This window comes from Hippopotamus amphibius, chromosome 12 (genome assembly GCF_030028045.1).
Source record: "Hippopotamus amphibius kiboko isolate mHipAmp2 chromosome 12, mHipAmp2.hap2, whole genome shotgun sequence".
NCBI classification, from domain to species: domain Eukaryota; kingdom Metazoa; phylum Chordata; class Mammalia; order Artiodactyla; family Hippopotamidae; genus Hippopotamus; species Hippopotamus amphibius.
In genome coordinates this window covers 64,222,844-64,242,394 of record NC_080197.1, presented here as the reverse complement: position 1 = coordinate 64,242,394, position 19,551 = coordinate 64,222,844, and the positions used below count along the sequence as shown (strand labels likewise).

The 19,551-nt window shown below is 39.4% G+C and overlaps 1 protein-coding gene and 1 pseudogene across 1 annotated transcript in view; both read left to right on the top strand.

Annotated features, from left to right (window-relative positions):
- Nucleotides 1-19,551, top strand: part of AEBP2 (AE binding protein 2) — a 179,234-nt gene that overhangs the window by 133,636 nt on the left and 26,047 nt on the right. The gene's annotated exons all lie outside the window — the stretch shown is intronic.
- LOC130832994 (acyl-coenzyme A diphosphatase NUDT19-like) lies at nucleotides 2,613-18,710 on the top strand (annotated as a pseudogene).

The window sequence follows — 19,551 nt, the reverse complement described above, 5'->3', positions numbered from 1 at the left end:
TCCGCTATCTTGATTCCTCTCCTGCAGAATTGTATTTCTGACTGTTCATCAGTTATTGCCTTTTGGTTATTCCATGGGGATATCAAAGGACAACACAGAAAATTAGTTGCTAGGCACAAATCAATTTCCCCATCTCTCACTCTGCCTGAAAGATGCTACATGTCAACTTTGAATTCAATAGAAACAGAAGCAGAGGGCTGTTTCCCAGAGGAAAGATATTTACCAAAACTGAAAGAATCATGTTTTGACCAAAACTTGCTCATCTTCTTATCTTCTCATCTCATAAAAGACATCATTGCCCAGCCACCGAAGACTGACTTAGGAGTTACTCTCTATGACGTGTTCTCCCTAAACCTCTGTATCCCAGACACTGAGTCTGGTCAGTTTCGTTTCTTGGTATCTCTTAACTCCACCTTCTCTTCTGTGCTGCTTCTGCTGTTGCCTCCATCTGGCCCTGATGACATTTTCTGTGGACACTATAATTATCTCCAAATTGGTCTCCCAGCTGCCATCTTATCCTTCTCATTCTGTTGATGACCAGATTGTTTTTTAAAAAATATGCAAATCTTACCAGATGAGTGTCAAGGTTATATCGTTTAATGGATAAAGGTGTTGGTGGTGCATAATGCTTCAAGACCGGTCTAAACTGGGGAGGGGAGAGCAGTGCTTAGCGAGAGTCAGTGAATGACGGAAGGTAGAGGGAAAAGAGGTCTAAGCATGAATGTGTTTGATTGAATTCCTGTTTCATGCAAGGGTTAGAGGGTAGATTGGAGCAACAGAGGAAAAGATTGATCTTGAGGCTTAGAAATGGAAAAGGTGAGATAAAAGGAATATGAAGTAAAGATCAGAAAGAAGAGAGAAGATTCAAATTGGAATCATAACTTTTGTTTCTATTGAGTTGGGAAGTCACAGAATTTTTGCATTAATGTGCAGGAAATGATTTTATCCCAGAATCATCTGTAACAATTCCCTAAAAAGAGGTAGAAAAAGAGACCTCAATTGATATTGTAAAGGAGAGGGGAAAAAATGTAAAACAGGGAATGAAGTTGTGGTTGCCTTTTGAAGTTCAGGAGAAGAGCAAAGAAAGCTAAAAAATTTTTTGCAGAGTTGCTTTTTGTGTGTGTTTGTGTATTTAATATCAAGAGAGGCACTAGAGAGGCACTGCCATTTTCATGTGCCTGGAATGGCAATTTCTTTTCTTAATTTTTATTGGAGTATAGTTGCTTTATAATGTTAGTTTCTACTGTACAGCAAAGTGAATCAGCTATACATATACATATATCCCCTCTTTTCTGGATTTCCTTCCTATTTAGGTCGCTACAGAGGATTGAGTAGAGTTCCCTATACTATACAGTAGGTTATTAGTTATCTATTTTATACGTAGTATCAGTAGCGTATATATGTCAATACCAATCTCCCAATTCATCCCACCCCCCACCTTTCCCTTTGGTATCCATACGTTTGTTCTCTACATCTTTGTCTCTATTTCTGCTTTGTAAATAAGATCGTCTATACCAATTTTTTCAGATTCCACATATATGCATTAATATATGATTTGCTTTTTCTTTCGGACTTCATTCTGTATGCAGTCTCTAGGTCCATCCATGTCTCTACAAATGACCCAATTTTGTTCTTTTTTTATGCCTAATATTCCATTGTATATATATACCACATCTTCTTTATCCATTCGTCCGTTGATGGTCATTTAGGTTGTTTCCATGTCCTGGCTATTGTAAATAGGGCTGCGATGAATATTGGGGTGCATGTGTCTTTTTGAATTATGGTTTTCTCTGGGTATATGCCCAGTAGTGGGATTGCTGGGTCACTTGGTAGTTCTTAGCACTGCAGTTTCTGACATCTGTTAAATAATCCTGAAACAAGAACAGCGCAGGCCTGGCCAGTGGCATACAGTGTGGTTTATGGATTAGGTTTGTCTTCTAAATGGTTAAGTCTGGTACAGCCATTATTTGAAAATTAGAGAATGAAAAACAAAACAAATTTATGGAAAGCTGATAGCTGGTAAAACACAACGTGATCACATCTGTTAGAAATAACTGTGGCTCAACTTGTTAAAAAGCAAAACAAAACAAGAGGCAGAATAGGGAAATGTATCTTTTCAAGCAAGATGGGAGATTTATGGCAAAGAGACTAAATTTAGGCAAAATTTTGTTGCTTTAAGCATTTGAAGGTGATGGATAAGAAAGTAGCTAATATAAAATAGCTGTTTCATTGTGATATGGATAAAAATATTGCTGCCCTCAACAGCTTCCTCAATAATGCTTTGAGTTTAACTTGCAGTGGTGACAAGTCATGGTAGGTACTTCATGAATAGAGAAGACACCAAAAGGCTTGTGTGGATTACATACTAAAATAATTGCATTATTCAAATGTTTGGGTTAATTGAAAAAAATGCTTTGAGTATAAATACATTATAAGAGATCAAAACCAAACAAAACCAGGAAAAACAGTTTTTACAGTATAAATATGTATTGGAATTAGTAAAAGGATCCCTTTGTAGTTTAAAAACAAAATCAAAAGGAATTCTGCAACTTCACTTTACAGATAGGCTATAACAATTGCACTGTATATGCACCCACGTATGACTGGGCAGTATGCGCTTTGTACAGAATCACCTGGCCAAGGTGGCCAGTGCCCAGGTAGGGCCTAAGCCTGGAGGAAGGGAGGTGGGGTGGGGGTGTCTTTTTCTAATTTGTCTTCTTAGAAGAAAAATTTTTATAATTCATCCCTCAGAGGGAGTACTTTTTCCTAATTCATCAAAAGTTTTGTGCAGAGTTAGCACAAATGAAGACCAGGAGGAGTCCTTGGATAAGTGGGATAGAATATTGGTGTGGAAATACATAGGCCCAGGTTTAAGACCTTCTTGAATTATTAACCATGAGTATAGCCTTGACCTCTAAGTCTTGGTTTCCTCATCTGTAAAATCACCTAGATTACCTCACAGTATTCCTGGGCATGGAGTGTGATAGCATATGTAAAAGTGCTTTGTAAACTGTAAAGTACTGTGCAGTCTTCATTCAGTAGAGTATACTGAGCAGCTACTATGTGCCAGGCGCTGTTAAGCTCTGCAGATTCAGAGCTGGGAGACACAGTCCTTGCCCTCGGGGAGCTCACCGTCTGTGATGGCAGATGCACCCATAGCCATGATGCAGTGTGATCTAGGACATAAAAACGCTGTGGATTTGTAGATGGTTGAGGGACCTCTTAATGTAGGATCCCTGGTGCTCCTCATCAGAAGTTTACACAATCGAATAGATGATTTCAGATCTATAGCACTGGGTATATCTGGGGAGAAAATTGGAAGACACAGGTACTGGTTAACCTCTAGCATGAAGTTACCTTTGTGCAAATTAGAAAGAGAAGCCCCTTCTGGACAGATAGCATAGCAAAATGTGTCCCTCCTTCCCCTGTAACAAAGACCACTCAGAAAAAAGCATCCCTCTGGTTGGATCGGTTCAGCCCTGGGCCAGGGCACAAGGCCTGGTGATCAGAGGGCCAGACTGGAGCCGTCTCAGCCCCCTGGCAGGGGCCACTGTATCAGCACAACCTGAATCAATAAATGTGGTCACCTGGTGGGGTGGGTTTTTGTATTTCCTGCTTTTGAAGATTACAGTTTAGAAAAAAATTGGAGCCGGATATAGTACATGTACCCATATGTGCATGCAGTTTCGGGGAAGGATTTAATTTTGTGAACTGGGCTTGCAGAGACGGACTGATGTCCTCCTGGGAGGGATTGGTAGGCTTTGTAATAACTGGGGAAGATACTTGGCAGCCTTCCCGTGGGAGCTGGAACAGATTTTGTAAAGTTGTTTCAGAGTTCACAGAGAAACCACAGTAAAGAGTTGGAGGAACTTAATGTAGGAATCGGTCAAGCAGGTGATGGAATTGCCAAGAAGTCAAACAGGAGGTAGGGACCCAACCCTGATACTGGCAATGGCGGGATGCTAGTGTCACTCCTAGGCTGGAGGGACAGAGGGGGGAGTTGGTGCTCCTAGAGCCCAGAGACCAGGGTCCCTCTGTAGAGATGAGGCCACCACAGTCCAGGTGGTATGAGCTGCTCCCCAAAGGAAGCCGAGAAGGAGGAGGAGAAATAGCTTGAGTTCTCCTTTCCTCTATGTCTCCAGTCTCCCTCCCTTTCCTCCCCTGGCTGATTTCAGATCCTTCGACTACAGGGGAGTCCTGGACATGCAGCGTGCAGGGCCAGCCCCTCTGCTGTCCAAAGCAGGCCAGGAAGGGAGAGGAATGCCATCTGGGGGCTCACAGACTCAAGCTTGAAACAGTGGGAGAGAAGAAAATCTGAGACTAAACTGCATAACCAAGAACTCTACAAAGTTCTTTTAATAAAGTTGTTTAGAAAGAACGCACATAACGGAAGAGGGGTTTAGGTTGGCAGTTAAAATCTATCAGTACACAGTGACCAAGAAAGTCTACATATCAAAGTGCAGAGAATGACAACATTGAAAACTTAAACATGAGATTTCAATTGACATAACTTAAGACTTGGTGAAGTGGGCCTGTATTATGTTATTAAACAGTGCACATCTTGCAGTGGAGAAATTTCCTTCCTTTCTTTTGTCACAGGTACCAGCTATGTGGGGGAACAGCCAGGGTGAAAGACAATGATAGTCTCATTCCCCCCTAGCTCAGATCAGCCTGCTGATGAGCTACAACAACAGCCCCTGTCTGCATCTCTCTCTAGCTCGAGGGAAGGAGTGATTTTTGAGGTCTTTCAAAAACTGCCCATTACCCCTGGTGAGAGAGCCCTCCTGGCCATTCTCCCGGATGCTGAGGTGAAACCAGATTACTCTAGTTGTGACTCTGAGTGCCTGGTGCCAAAATCAGTTCTGCTATTAGGGACTCTAATGCTTTTCTTTGGAGTACCCACTTGGCTCTCTCTTGTGCAAGCATCCTCTCAGGCAATGCTGTCCAATAGAATTTTCTGTGATGATGGCTAATGTGGCTGAGGAACTGAATTTTAAGTTTGATTTTAATAATTTACCATTTAAACTTAAATCTCCATATGTGCCAAGTGGCTGCCAGGTTGGACAGTGTATCTTTATGGTACTGAGGCTGAGCGTTTGAATAATCTCATTGGTTTATTCCGCAAGAGGGAAAAGTCTTTGCTTTTTTTTCCAAGTCATCCCAGGATATAAGCTATAATTAACTCAGACCTTCAAGATAGACTAAAATTTGACTGTAGCCTCAGATTTCGAAGAATTCTATTGTTTAGGTTCCCAAGGCCCCATGCAACCAGGAAGATTCCAAACCTCTCTTACTGATGAAGTCAGAGGAGACAAAGACTTATGGAAAAGTTTCTTGGGCCATGTGAGCCTTGGAAGAGAGGGCCTCGGCAATGCTCCAGTGGTCTGTGGCCACAGAGTGCTATGGGAAGGCACCTGGAAGGTTCCTTTTTCCTCCTGAGAAAGGCTAAGAAGAAGGGCTAAGAGGGAGATCTATGACATCTTAGCCGCCAGAGAAGAGGGCCAAGACCAAACCACAACAAAAGTGACAAAACCAGGATGAGATAGATCCCAGAGGATGTCAGTGGAAGACAGAGTACAGCAATGGACCAGAAGCTTTCTTGCCATACAAAACTGACTTCTGGACTACATTTCTCCACTTTGATGAAGGAATGAGAGAGGAAAATCCTGAATTGACTGAGCTTAAATCTAAATTGAGAATATACAGAAGTTGCAAAAGTTACTCTCTGCCCTTGCAACCCAAGTTACAGAGCAATAATGGAGTGATGCTTTCATATGTTTACCATGGGCATGGTTGAGCATATTTATAGACCCTTCAAAAATTAACACAACAAAATAAAAACCAATCAGTAGGAGACTAGGTCATTAGTGGAAGTGCCATACAATGTAGTACTATGCCATGATGAAAATAAAGGAATTACTGCTCTGTGAACTGGCATGGAAGAATTTCCGAAGTATTGAGATAGCAAGTCATTAGAAGAATATATGCAAACATTATGTAAGATGATAAACAGACAAAAGTAGTACTTGCTCTAGGGATACAGACAAAAGTGGTAGCAACTGTTAAAAAAAAAAAAAGGGTAATGCTAAAGTCAGGGTAGTAGTTATTTCTTGGAATCAAGGAGGAGGGTGGGGTCAAGGGGGCTTGCATGGTAACAGTAAGGTTCTTTTTCTTAACCTGTGGGGTGGGGACAAAGTTGTTTGCTTTAAAAATTATTATGATGATTTTTTTTCCTCCCAGTTTTTCTGGGGTATAATTGACCTATAGCATTATATAAGTTTAAGGTGTACAGCATGACTATTTGACTTACATATTTCATGAAAGATTGAGCACAGTAAGTTTAGTGAACGTACATCATCTCATACAGCTGTAAAATTAGAAACAGAAGAAAATTTGTGTGTGTGTGATGAGAGCTCTTAGGTTTTATTATCTTAAGGTTTATACATAACATGCAGCAGTTTCACTTACATTTATCATGTTGTATATTGCATCCCTAGTACTTTTTTCTTATTAAAGTAACCTACAATGTTGAGGGAATAGGTTATACACAATGAGATATGATTTCTATACAGTTTAAAATCCTGTAGAACTAGATATTGTTTCTGGACTCATATTAGAAGTATAAAATGTACCCCAATGCAAGGTAGTGGTTAATTAAGGAGGGAGAGAAGAAAAAATGATCGTGCAGGGTTCACAGGGGCTTCAATTGAAGCAGTTGTTCTCATTTTTCATTTCTTTAGTTGAGTTCTGTTATAGTTTTATATGCCTAAAATATTTCACCAAAATTATAAAAAGCAGAAGCCAATGTGGCTTCATCAGAGAATATGCAGGGAATGCAGCCTCAGAAGAGCAGATGGAGTGGAGAAGAGCAGACCCGAGGAAAGACAAATGCCAGATTACCTCCAGGTTCATTACAGCCAGTGCTAGAGGCAGAAAGAAGTCTGTAGAAAACCTGTGCTCAGAGCAAGGGGAACAGCAGGGAAACGTTAGGCCTCCTGGCTTAGGATAAGCTAATGCTAACAGACGGGGCTGTGAAAGTAGAGGGTCCTGGTGTTTCATTCATTCATTCAACACATTTTTATTGACTGCTTCCATCTGAAGCCTTTGTTCTGCTCATCTTCTATTTTGTGCATCTTTAACAACTGGAGACCAAACTGGAAGGGACTGAAAAGTTCCAAAAATAATCAGTGTAAAGTAGGTATGGGGTTAAAAGGGGTTAAGAGACTAATTTAGCATCTTGCATTTTTTTGAATTGTGTGCTTATTTGCTTATTTTTGTGAGGCAGCCTAGGACAGGTGGTAAGGATAAGGGTTCTGGAAGCAAACTGCCTGGTTTCAAATTCCAGCTCCACCGATTTCTAGCTGTGTGTTCTTGAGCCCACTGTTTAACCCCTCTGTGCCTTACTTCTGTTGTCTGTAAAAATATGAATGATTGTATCTACTTTATGGGATTGTCAGGATTAGATGGATGAGTGTATGTAATGGTCTCAGATACATGCCATATAAGGGTTTCCTATTACTAATTTTAGCCTCTTTAAGTTTATTCAAGTTTTCAGGGCTAAATTAATTACTACCTTAGGAACATGTCAGAAATTATCACATAATTTGTTACTCAGGGGGACGTGAATGGAGTGAGCTGTGGTGGGGCTGGGACAGGGCAAGAAGCTAATCTGGTATATACAAATAGATGGATAAACTAGAGATAAAAACTTAGGTGTCATTAGCATCCAGATTTCAGTGGCTGATCTTAAAACAGGTCTTAAAACTTTCCAGGTGATGCTGGATACCCTTCATTATGAATAAAAACTCTCCCCACTACTATTGAAGTGAGAAGTTTTATCCTTGCTCCATTGCTCCCATTTACTTTCTGCTTAGAACGCCAAACTCATGCCATCCTCTCTTTTTCCATGTATCCATTTTTGTATTCTTGCAGTGAGAGACATCAAAGAGTGAGGAGATACTCATTTGCCGTCTAGGAAGGGCAATAAAAGTTAGTAGCATACATGGGACCAAATAACATACTTAAAGAAGGGGTGCAAGCTTGTTTTGAAAATGAAAACACAAATGCCCGTGAGATTTAATTCTGATTCATAACAAAAACTTGATGGGCATTCAGCCATAGAGTTCTCTGTTTGCTGATAATGAGGTCCAGAAAGCATATATTTTATTTTTATTTTTTCCCAGCTTTCTTATTTCAGTAACTGGAGATGAAAATCATATGTTTGAGGTACTTCTATACAGCGCTTCTTATATTTGAGGTATTTTAATGTCACTGAAACGTATTTAGATTCTCAGATGCATATCCAAATAGGCTTTTCAGGGCAGTTTAAGTTGGTGTCCTGCTCAGGAGGCCTTCCCAATTATGGTCTGTGTCAGAAGCCTGCACTTTGCCATTTAGAAGTATAAACAGCCGTCTCTAGTCCTTAAGACAAGGATTAAAAATTAAACTTCTGTAGAAAAATAATCCTTGGATAAAATTGCAGACTGGCTAAACTTTCCATCCAATTTATTTGATTATTATCTTGTCCCTAATTTGTGCCATTTGTATTGATTCTGAAGATGCAGAATCTAATGATAAGACTCTTTTTGGAACACTTCATTAAGGTTCTAATTTGGTTGGTGTCCTGTGTCACTATGTTCATTGTAATTGATTTTCTCTTTATGGTTATTGATTCCTTGGACTACCTATGCTTGTCCCTAAAGTTGTCAATCTGAAGTAGTTTTCTTCTCCTAAGAAATGCCAGGTTACTGTCTGGGGAGTGTTAGACAACTCTAGGTGATTGTATTCTGAAAACCTTTTAGAGACGGAAGTAGCCTGAAAATGGTCACCTCATCTTATTTTGCTTGGCTTATTTAGCATTTGTCTTAGTCTTCAAACCAAGAAATCTCTATATCCATCTCAGTGGGTGGTCTCAGGTTTGGAAACGATGGCTTGGTGGGATTTTTAGAAACATTAAGAACTCCTTTGGATCATTTACCTACTCAACATAATGGAAAAAATGGCACCAAACTCTCTCTGAAATTGCAGTTAACTCATAAGAATAACGAAGAGGAATCTACCAAGAGAGAACGTTTCACTACCTGGTGATAATTTAGCTTTTTAAAATTATGTTAAAGAAATCACTAACCACAGCAAAAGCAGCAATGTTTCTACCAGAACAGACATTTCTAATTAATTCCTTGGCCATGAAACCCTGCAGGCAATACATAGGAGAAATAAAAAGGTAGTAAGAGATGAGTGATGGAGAAAGTTTCCCTTTTTTGCCTGTCAGCATTACCAGTCTTTTTTTTTTTCACTCCTCTGAGTAGCAAACCATGAGCTGCAAAAATGGCTAGGGAAAAAAAAAATGTTAAAATGTTAAATGGTCTCCACATGGCTATTAAAATAAAAATTCTATCTGCATATTAAAGAATTAAGGAAAATATTAGCTCTTAATATTCCTCCAGGAGTTCTTTTGTTGCATTAACTTCCCACAAAGAAGACTTAATGACAGTTTCTGAACTTGACTAGAAAGAAGCAACATGGGTGTGATTTTTCTTTCCAGAAGATAATGATTTTTGAACAGGAACATTTATTTTCCTTTGCAATTGTGTACACAGTTTCTTCTCTATGAATGCCAAAACTGAACATTTTTCATCCTTACTTTGCTTCTGATTTTGGGGCATACAATCGTTTGCCTTCTATAACCACAGATGGGTAAAGACTCTCCCCTTTTCCTTAGCATCTTTCTTAAGTTCTTTCCTTGGATTAATCTTAAACTGAATTTGAATAGGAATTCACTGTTTGCAACTTATGGCTAGTGAAGCTGCAGGTTCTATTGTTCTCCACATTAAATGGTCTCTAAAATGGAGGAGTTGAGTTTCTGTACCTTCCACTGTATAAACAGGAAATATCCAGGATTGTATTGGGCTCCTGGGCATATGGAAAATAATTTGAAAAGGTACATATACTCCAGTGTCCATAGCAGCATTATTTACAATAGCCAAGACATGGAGACAGCCTAAATGTCCATCAACAGATGAATGGATAAAGTTGTGGTACATATACACAATGGAATATTACTCAGCCATAAAAAAGAATGAAATAGTGTCATTTGCAGCAACATGGATGGACCTAGAGATTATCATACTAAGTGAAGTAAATCAGAGAAAGACAAATATCTTATAGTATCACTTATATGTGGAATCTTAAAAAATGATGCAAATGAGCTTGCTTACAAAACAAATAGACTCACAGACATAGAAAATAAATTTATGGTCACCAAAAGGGATAGTGGGGATCAGGGGAGAAAAGTTAGAAGTTTAGACTCAACAGATACACGGTAGTATATATAAAATAAACAAGGACCTATTGTATAGCACAGGGAACTATGTTCAATATCTTGTAATAACCTATAATGGAAAAGAATCTGAAAAAATATGTATAACTGAATCACTTTGCTGTACACCTGAAACTAACACAACATTGTAGATTAACCATGCTTCAATTAAAAAAGTGGTTAAAACAATAGTAGACCATATTGATCAAGAACATATGGAATCTTGTGACGTGTTTTGTGACTTATTTTCACTGGTCCAAATCAAACACTGATTTCCAAGTGCATATGTTAAGATTATCTGCACAGATATGAGATGGGCAAAGGGGAGAGAAGAGATGGTGACAGTTTTTTTTAGATAATTTTGCTCTTTGAGATGGGGCTGATTTTTAAGAAATTCATATGTATTTCAGTAGAAATTCTGAAATTTGTTGAAACTCAACTGTTGTTATAAAAATGGCAATTAAGCATATACCCTTTGGCTTGTCTTTCCTGTTTTTCATTCATTCATCTTCTTTTATCTCCATATTCCACTCCCGTTTTCTGCTTCTCATCCACGAGCACCCACTCTGATAATAGTGAGTACAAATCGCCTACTATGTGCCAGGCACTGTTTTAATGTATTCAATATATATCCTGTTTCTGTCTGTATGCTCAGAAAACAGCCATGGTTTTGCATGCATTTTTTCCCCCGAAGCACTTTCTTGTGAAAAAATTTCAAAATACAGAAACATTGGAGGAATTGTAGAGTGAACAGTCTAGATTTTTACAAATAACATTTTGCAGTATTTACTTCATCACACATCCATTCATTTTACAGCCCTCTGTCCATTCATCATCCATCTTAATTTCTAGATGCATTCCAGAGTAAGTTGTAGACATCAGTACCCTTTACTTCTTAACACTTACTTATGCATGTCATAAATTAGATCTCAGTATTTGTTTATTTGGTTAAAATTTACATACAGAGAAATGATCCACTTTTAAGCATACCATTCAATGAGCTTTGACAACTTATATATGTACTGTTAATTTACATGAAAGTGTGTTCTAAAATGTTTTCTGTTTTACTTTTTTTCACTGAGCACTGTTTTTGGGGTGCATCTCTGTTGCCATGGTATACCTCATCAGTTGCTGACCATGCTTACTTTTCAGGGTAGTTGTGATTATTAGAAATAATCCATTAGAAATACTAAGTAGAGTGCCCTTTTAAGGCACTAAATGATCATGAGCTTTTGTTTTTCTTTCATTCTATGTTTAATAAATAGCTACTCAGTGTCTACAATGTGATGGGCATTGGGTTCGTTGTAGTGACCCCTCTTCTGCCATCAGTACCCACAGCCTTTCAGGGATTTAGTCATTTAACCATAACTCTTTTTCAACAGTAAATTATTATGTGTTTTCTTATCACACTGAAATGTGCTGTAGCTGTAGTTCTTTAAAATATGCAAAAGGAACATTTCAGAATGGGTTAACTGGTGAGAATTAAAAATGAATTTGGAAACCTGTCTGTGGAAGTATCTGCTAGCATGGTGTTTAGGGGAGATAACGAAACAGCTAACATTTACTGAAGGCTTCATCTATGCTAGCCACTGTGCTGAGCATCTTACAAGCATTGTCTCATTAATTATCACAACAGCACTCTACGAGGTGCTGTTTCCATTTTATAGATGAGGAAACCTAAGGTCGAAGAGGTTCATAAATTGCCCAAGGGTAGGTAGAGGACAGGGCAGAGCGGAATTGAGATTTAAATCCATCTCTCTCCAGAGCTTGTGCCATGAACATTTATTGTACTGAGAAGCAGAGGAGAAAAAGAACTCCAGTAAGTGGTGAATATTTTGACCTAATAGGTCATGGCAGGTTAACGTTTTTGATCCTGTGGAAATTCTGTTGTTTCAGTGCCCATACAAATCAACAAAACCGCATGACAGCCTGCCACATAGATGTTGCTGCTTCCTTGTTTACTTCGTAGGGAGGTGCCTGTTAACCTCACTATCTTGGTGATTTGTATTTCCTGGGCCAGCATACACAGATAGGAAAGGCCAAGAGAACTAAAATGATGGGATTAGATTAGAACAGAAGGATGGGAAAGAAGCTGGTAATAGGTCATCTGAGGAGGAGGAGACCCCAGTAGTTACTGGGACACAGCGGCATGGTAGCTCTCCTTGGAATTTCCCCCAGTGGTTCTTAACTCAGGCTGGATCATCCTCACCAGACACTTGGAAATGTGGGGGCTTTTCAGTTGTCAGTGACTTGGGCGTGCTGTGAGACCTAATACCCAAGGTCAGAAATGATAAACATCCTACAATGCTCGAGTCAGGCTCACACAGAGTAGAACAGTCTTTCCCCAAATGCCAGTTCTACCCTTGCTGACATCATCATGGGCTAGGCCTACTGACCCCAAAGACACACCCTAGTGGTCAGTGGTTGAGAAATGAGGAAAAGGCACAAGGACGGCTTGAAAAAATTTTGGGAAGACACCAGATGTATCTTTAATATGTTTTATTTGTTTGTTCACAGTGCTTTGTGTGTGTGTGTAAGAGAGAGACTGATCAATCGATCTTGAAGGGTTTTTTGTTATAATGAGAGAATTACTGAATTCTCTCATCATGTATGTTGACATGGATGTGACCTGCTAATGATTTAAAAATGGGTTATGGTGACTTGTTCTTCTAATGCACTGCCAGCATTTATGATAGCATTTTAAATGTTTGCATCTTATTTCTCAATGGAATTTGCCTATAGTTTTTTTCTTAAATTATGTTAATAAGAACATGATAATGCATGAAATAAATAAATTCCCTGGTTGAGAATAAATAATATAAATTAGGAATTATTTGTATTTTAAAACTTAGGTATAATTCAGATGTTATATCACCTGGGACTGGTGTTTTTTGAGAAATGGTAGACCTTTGCTTTCTGATGTCTTTTGTGATTATTAATCTGTTCAAGCTTTCTACCTTCTATTTAGTCAAATATAGTAGTTTTTATTTTGGTAAAGTCAACCATTTCCTTTAAATTTTCAGATTTATCACTGTTTTAACTTGAGGTCCCTGGAAAACAGAGGCTGAAGCAAGGCTTAAGTGCTAATGTTTTATCGGGAGGTACAGTCCTGGGACAGTGAAAGCGATGGGGAAGGATGGGAAGCAAGTGCAGGTTGGCGCATTACCACTGCCTTCTGAAGGGTGAAGAGTGTGTCACTCAGGGCATCTCCAGACAGTCTGTCCAGAAAATAAGTGCTGGAATAGTCTGTTGTAGGGAGGAAGGGAGGTGGATTTATCTGCCAGTTCCCTCCCATCTCATTGCTCTCGTTGGTCAGTGTTTGCCCCATGGGGAAAGTTTGATTCACCTGACCTTCCGGATTGCATGGCCGGGCCTATTTGTTGCTGCAAAAGCCAGATTCCACCCCCATAGTATGCAGTTTTTTGAAGTCTTCATTGGAGCCAGTGGTAGGAGGAATCGGAGCCTACATGGATCTGATCGAGTTGTGCTGAGGGGACCAGAGCTCCTGTGGCTTCTGGCATGATGGGAAGATGTGAGGGAGGTCATATCTCCAGAGCCTGGCGCCGTCCTCAGGACAGGATGAGTGCTCTCAGACGCCTGCGGTTGGAGTTGGTGGTGGCAGCAGCCGTGGCTGCTGGGGGGTTGAGGGTTCCCAGAGAAGGTGCAGTCTTGAGAATCTGAGGGAACCCATAAAATGTGTCTGCAACCATTTCCATAGATTTGTACATAGAAGCCTATGATTTTAAAAGCATTTTAAAAGATCTGGTTTTATCACAATTAAAAATAAAAATGCCTGTGGTTATCCCCTTTATCTTGAGGTTGTATGTTTTTGTTTTTTCTTTGTCCATTAAGCAGTCAGGTTTGCCAGGTGTTCATGCATTTAAATAATATTTTCAGAGAAACAGCTTTTAATTTTATAAATTCCTTATTGCTTTCTGATAAGTATATATTTTCTCTAATAGTTCCCTTTGTTTTAGTTTGATATTTTTTGATGTTATAAATTTAATTTCTTACCAAACTTATTAAGAACAAACTTGTTTTTAAAATTAGCAATATGAAAGCATTTAATGGTATAATTTTGGCTTTAGGTATAGTGTTACCTATGGCCCTTCGGTTTTTGGCATCAGTAGTCTCCTTTTTGTTACTTTTGTGACAAGTTACAGTTAAAATTTTGACGTTAACAAGGTCCCAGTAGAATAACAATTTCTGATGCAAGGAGTGGCACCACAGTTTCTTTAGGAAGATTTGGGTGTATTTATAGGTCTTTCTGAGACTCGTGAATCAAACTTTTCCCTCAGGATCTTCTAAAGATAATTTATAATAATGATAATTTATGAAAAGTACTTGACCCTAATCCTGTTCTGGGTCAATAGACGTAGCAAGTCACTGACCTTGGCACTGACCGTCTTTGGGGAAATGATCCCTTGCATTGTCTTCCACGTTCAGGACAGATTGACTCCTTCACATTGATCTCAGTGTTCTAATCCCACAGTGATTTTCACCCTGTACATGGTTTGACCTTGTATACACAAATATGTGCATTTTAATAACAAATATACAGATATTTATGACCTTTCATTAATTTCCTTAATAAAATAGTTTTGGGAGTAAACTCTATTAAGCAAATTAAATTCTTGTCCACTCTAGCCTTACTGCTTATTATGGTTAGTAAGCCAATCCTGTCTCTTGTGATTAAGTGACTCTTGGCCTCTTCTGCTCTGGATCCCATAATCTTTATTGAAACAGTGGGACCCATTGATCCACAGAGTCCAGCCATTATAGTGCTTTGCGAAGACATCAACATTTAACTATTCCTCAGTGCTGTGGCAAAGACCTGGGGCCTTCTTGGGAGACGTAATTGGGAACAGATAAATATATTGTATATGATTTTAGTTTATTATTCCTGTCTCTCTAGATCTCTGTTTTTTCCTACTACATCATATAATCTTGTATCTCAGCCTCATTTAGGTAGGCCATGATTGAGTCTTGATTTGAGTTAAACAACCAAGAAAAGCACTGATAAGCAACCTGGGTCACCCAGAATTAGTATATTTGATCCAGCATTTTTGGCATTTGGTTCCATATTCATGACTTGAGTAAATCTAAAATGATTTCCCTCTAATCTAGCATCCCTGGAATCTGTTTTCACATTTATTCTCCAGATTTTGGGGAGTAGAAATTAACCAATTCTTGTGATTTTTTTTTTCTTGTATACTCATGGTTTGATTTTGTAACTTACCTCAAAGAGCATGCTAGAGTATACATCCAGTTTTAGGTATAGAAGCAATGAAGAGTGGGACACGGGGAGAATTGGCACCCTGTGAGAAGTAACTTGCTTAGGTGAGGTATTTACAACCAAGCCTCCTATAGTAAAGTCAGGAACAGACTTAACTTAATGGAAGAGGGAACTACTTTATCTGGCAGGGGATGATGAGTGGTTTTATTTTTTTTTATTATTTTTTTAGCTATGTTGGGTCTTCGTTGCTGCATGTGGGCTTTCTCTAGCTGTGGCAAGCGGGGGCTACTCTTCACTGTGGTGCACAGGCTTCTCATTGTGGTGGCTTCTCTTGTTGTGGAACATGGGCTCTAGGTGTGCAGGCTTCAGTAGTTGAGGTGCATGGACTCAGCAGTTGTGGCACATGGGCTTAGTTGCTCTATGGCATATGGGATCTTTTTGGACCAAGGATCGAACCCGTGTCCCCTGCATTGGCAGGCAGATTCTCAACCACTGTGTCACCAGGGAAGTCCCAGAGGAGTGGTTTTAAATTAAGCTTTGGGGTACCAGTGGACTCCACTTGAGCTCTTAGGGCCTTACTCTTTCTCAATCAGTTCCCTAACTTGTACTCAAGAGAAGGACTGTGAAATCAACATGCATTGCAATTGTGCAAATTAAGGTCATGTTCTGTGTCTGACCTTCTGTGATCTCGGCCAAACAACTGCAAGATATAGGAGACTCTGACTTAGGGTAGGTAGTCATAGAAACCCTTTATTCGATGATGATGGTACCTTGAGCTAAGAATTTAAAATACTGAGCTTGCCATTTTCTCTTGAAGCTTTCCTGTGAGGAAACTGGGATTATGCAGTCTTGCTAACAGTAGGTGCTGCACTGCAGCTTACTACAAGGGTAATCATGTAGGTTGCACTTTTTTGCCTCATGTAAAATGAGCTACCAGCCCTTTAAAAGTTATGAGATCTTCACTGCCTTCAAACCCAGTTCAGGAAGAAAATATCAAAGATTCCTGTTTCTTTGAGGGTCTGCTGACTGCAAACTCTTTGACACCAGTGACTTTGTGGCTTACATTTAGTTTGAATCCTCTCTTGCTAGTTTTAACAGAAAGAGGCTTTATTAAAGGGTATATAAAAAAGGGTATTAAAGGGTATTAGGTCGCTCACAGAATCTCTAGAATGGTCAGATAACTAGGCTTTGACGTTGGAAATACAAATAAATTTCACATTGTACCAATTATATCTAAAGGAAATTCAGCCTATCCCTGCTACAGGGCCCTAATATCATTTCCTTATACCCTGAAGATAATTTCCAGTGAGGACAGTTGTGTAGAAATATGTATTTAAGGGTTTCTTTAATCCTTTTGGCTCTTGTTACTAGTAATAGAGTCAGGCAAAGATATTAAAACTGAAAGGTAAATCCTACACTTAATTGGCAAGGAACACTGCATTAAATGTTTTATAAACACTATCCTGTAACAAAGCCAGTGACTTACGCATTTGTTCTTTCTTTTGCCTGAAAAGACTGGCAATCTACTCTGACTTACCTTTGGGTGAACTTTTGTTTTTGATAGCAAGCAGATTTTTTGCTCTGAAGTTCAAGAGTTGGTGCTTTTACTTTTTAAGGAAAATAATTACCTTTGTGCCTTTTGGTTTCCACCTCTGTTAGCTGTTAGTGGAAAGGTAGAGACCCACTTCTGTTTAACACAAAATTCTTCAGTAAATGAACATTGACAAAAAACTGTTGTCTATACTCCTTGCAAAATGCCCTTTGGGTCCCATGCATCGGGTTTCAGAATTTTTAAAAATACCCAGGTACTTGATGATTTCAGGTTAAGTGACCACAGCCCCATCATTCAGATCTTTCAGACAAAGGAACTCGGCTTCTATTAGAAAAACCATCCTTTAAAATAACAGGTCTTCCTTTCATTTTTATTTCCTAACCATATTGGCTGTTTGTTCTAGCTCTGTTGGTCGGATTTGCTCCAGTCTCTCCTTCCCTCCTTATTTGCTGATGCTAGGGCCTCAATAGCGTTCAGGAGGAGGCGGGCGTGATCCTGCTGCGGCCCAGGGGTCCCGGGCCCCCGGCGCCCGAGCTGGGCCGCGCCCTGGCGCCGCCGCCGGCCCTGGACGACTGGCGCGCCCGCGTGCGCCGCGACCCGCAGCACTTCCTGCGCCTGTGCGCGCACCTCGACTGCACGCCCGACATCTGGGCGCTGCACGAGTGGAGCGCCTGGCTCACGCCGTTCACGGGCTGGGGCGGCGGCTGCCGCTTCGAGACCACCTTCTTTCTGTGCTGCCTGCGCGAGCCGCCGCCGGTCTTCTCCGACTCGGTGGAGGTGGTGGGCTGCCAGTGATCATCTCCATCAGAGGCAACTGAAAGCTTCATATCAAAGGAAATTTGGTTTGCAGTCCCACAGTTCTACGAAATAAGAAGACTAGAAGACTTTGCCTCTCTCTCTGACTTGCACAAATTTTGTTTGGATCGTGAATTAGAAGGGGTGGAAAGATTGCTGCCAATTGTATTATTAACTGCTGATGGGATGATCCATCTTTTACCAGGAGATGAGATGTACTTAGAAGATTCAAACTTTTGAGAAAATCATATGTCCACTGAAAAAAAGATTGAAGAAATCATGAAGGAAAGCAAGAAATTTCACCGAGTGGTATTGTACAGTCGCCATGATTATAACATCCACGTGACAGTTCAGTCAAAGTATAAACACGTTTATCCTAAGAACTATGTAGTGAGTAAGAGCTGTCTGTAAAGAATAGCTTCTTTGTAAGCTGGCCTACTTGAAGCTATTCTGATGAAAAATGAGGGTTGACTAGACATGCCTGGAACTTAAGGAACTTTGTGCCTGTAAGTTCTAGTACAGTCTTTCATATTTCAGGTACATTGTGGAGCTCTTATTTTATTCTTTAAACCTTACAGTACCACACAAGTATAAACTATTAATGATCTTGTTACCAAAACGAGAAAAAATTTTTCACAAGGGTTTCTACTTTTGTATTGTTATCAAAAGTTTAAATAAGATGTTCTACTGTATTGTCTTTTAACTGTATTAGCACTCTGCCTGACATACTAGCAGATTGATCCATGAATTCCTTAGACTTTCTGCTGGAATTAATTTAAGGGTGTGTGGTTAGATGCATGGTGAACAGTAGACTGAGATGACCTTCAAGTGACAGTGTCATTATTTTCTTATGGCTTTAGCTTGATGATTAAGATATAATTCTGTTTAAAACTAAATGGCATAAGTTATTATGTTTACCAAATTGGAAATTATTTTAGTGACTGTTGTAAAGAAATGTGAAGCCATAACAAAGGTCATAATTATTTTTACCTTGGAGTGCTAGTTAACAGAATACAAGGAGATTAGAGAGATGTAGAGCTATTCATCATCTAAGGGTACTTATTAATGGTGTTTTTAATATGGGTAATTTTTTCACCTCCTCTTAAGAGGAATAATATTTATTGATTAAAGGTGAGAAATGGGTAAGACACCAGTTCTATTTCAGATCTTTGACTATATTATGCCTTGTACGTTGAGTTTCATTTTTCATGAAATGTTCTGGTTTTCCTACCTATAAAATAGAGGTATTGGTTAAAAAAAAAAATAGCGTTTAGTTTGTTCTCTTAGGAGCACACCATCATTTTAGAAAATGTACATAGTTCAGGAAATGTAAACTCAGGCAGAATCTTAATCCGCCTTGAGTTTAATATCCTGAGATGTTCTATCTCCATCCAGGAGACCTTTCAAGAGACTGATCTCGAGTAACTATTTATATGCCCTTTGGTGACCTCAATTAAAAATCCTTATTGGTGACTGTTTGATTATGAATGGATTAGTCTGAAATGTGAGTGTAAGCGGGAGTGAAGTGAGGAAGAAAGTTGTAAATAGCAGAGGACTCCACTGGGTCTAGGCTTTGTCACAGAGTACTGGTGAGAATCCTGAGGATGGACACAAGCGAAGACTTTTTCCCTATCTCTGCTGGAGCTTCTG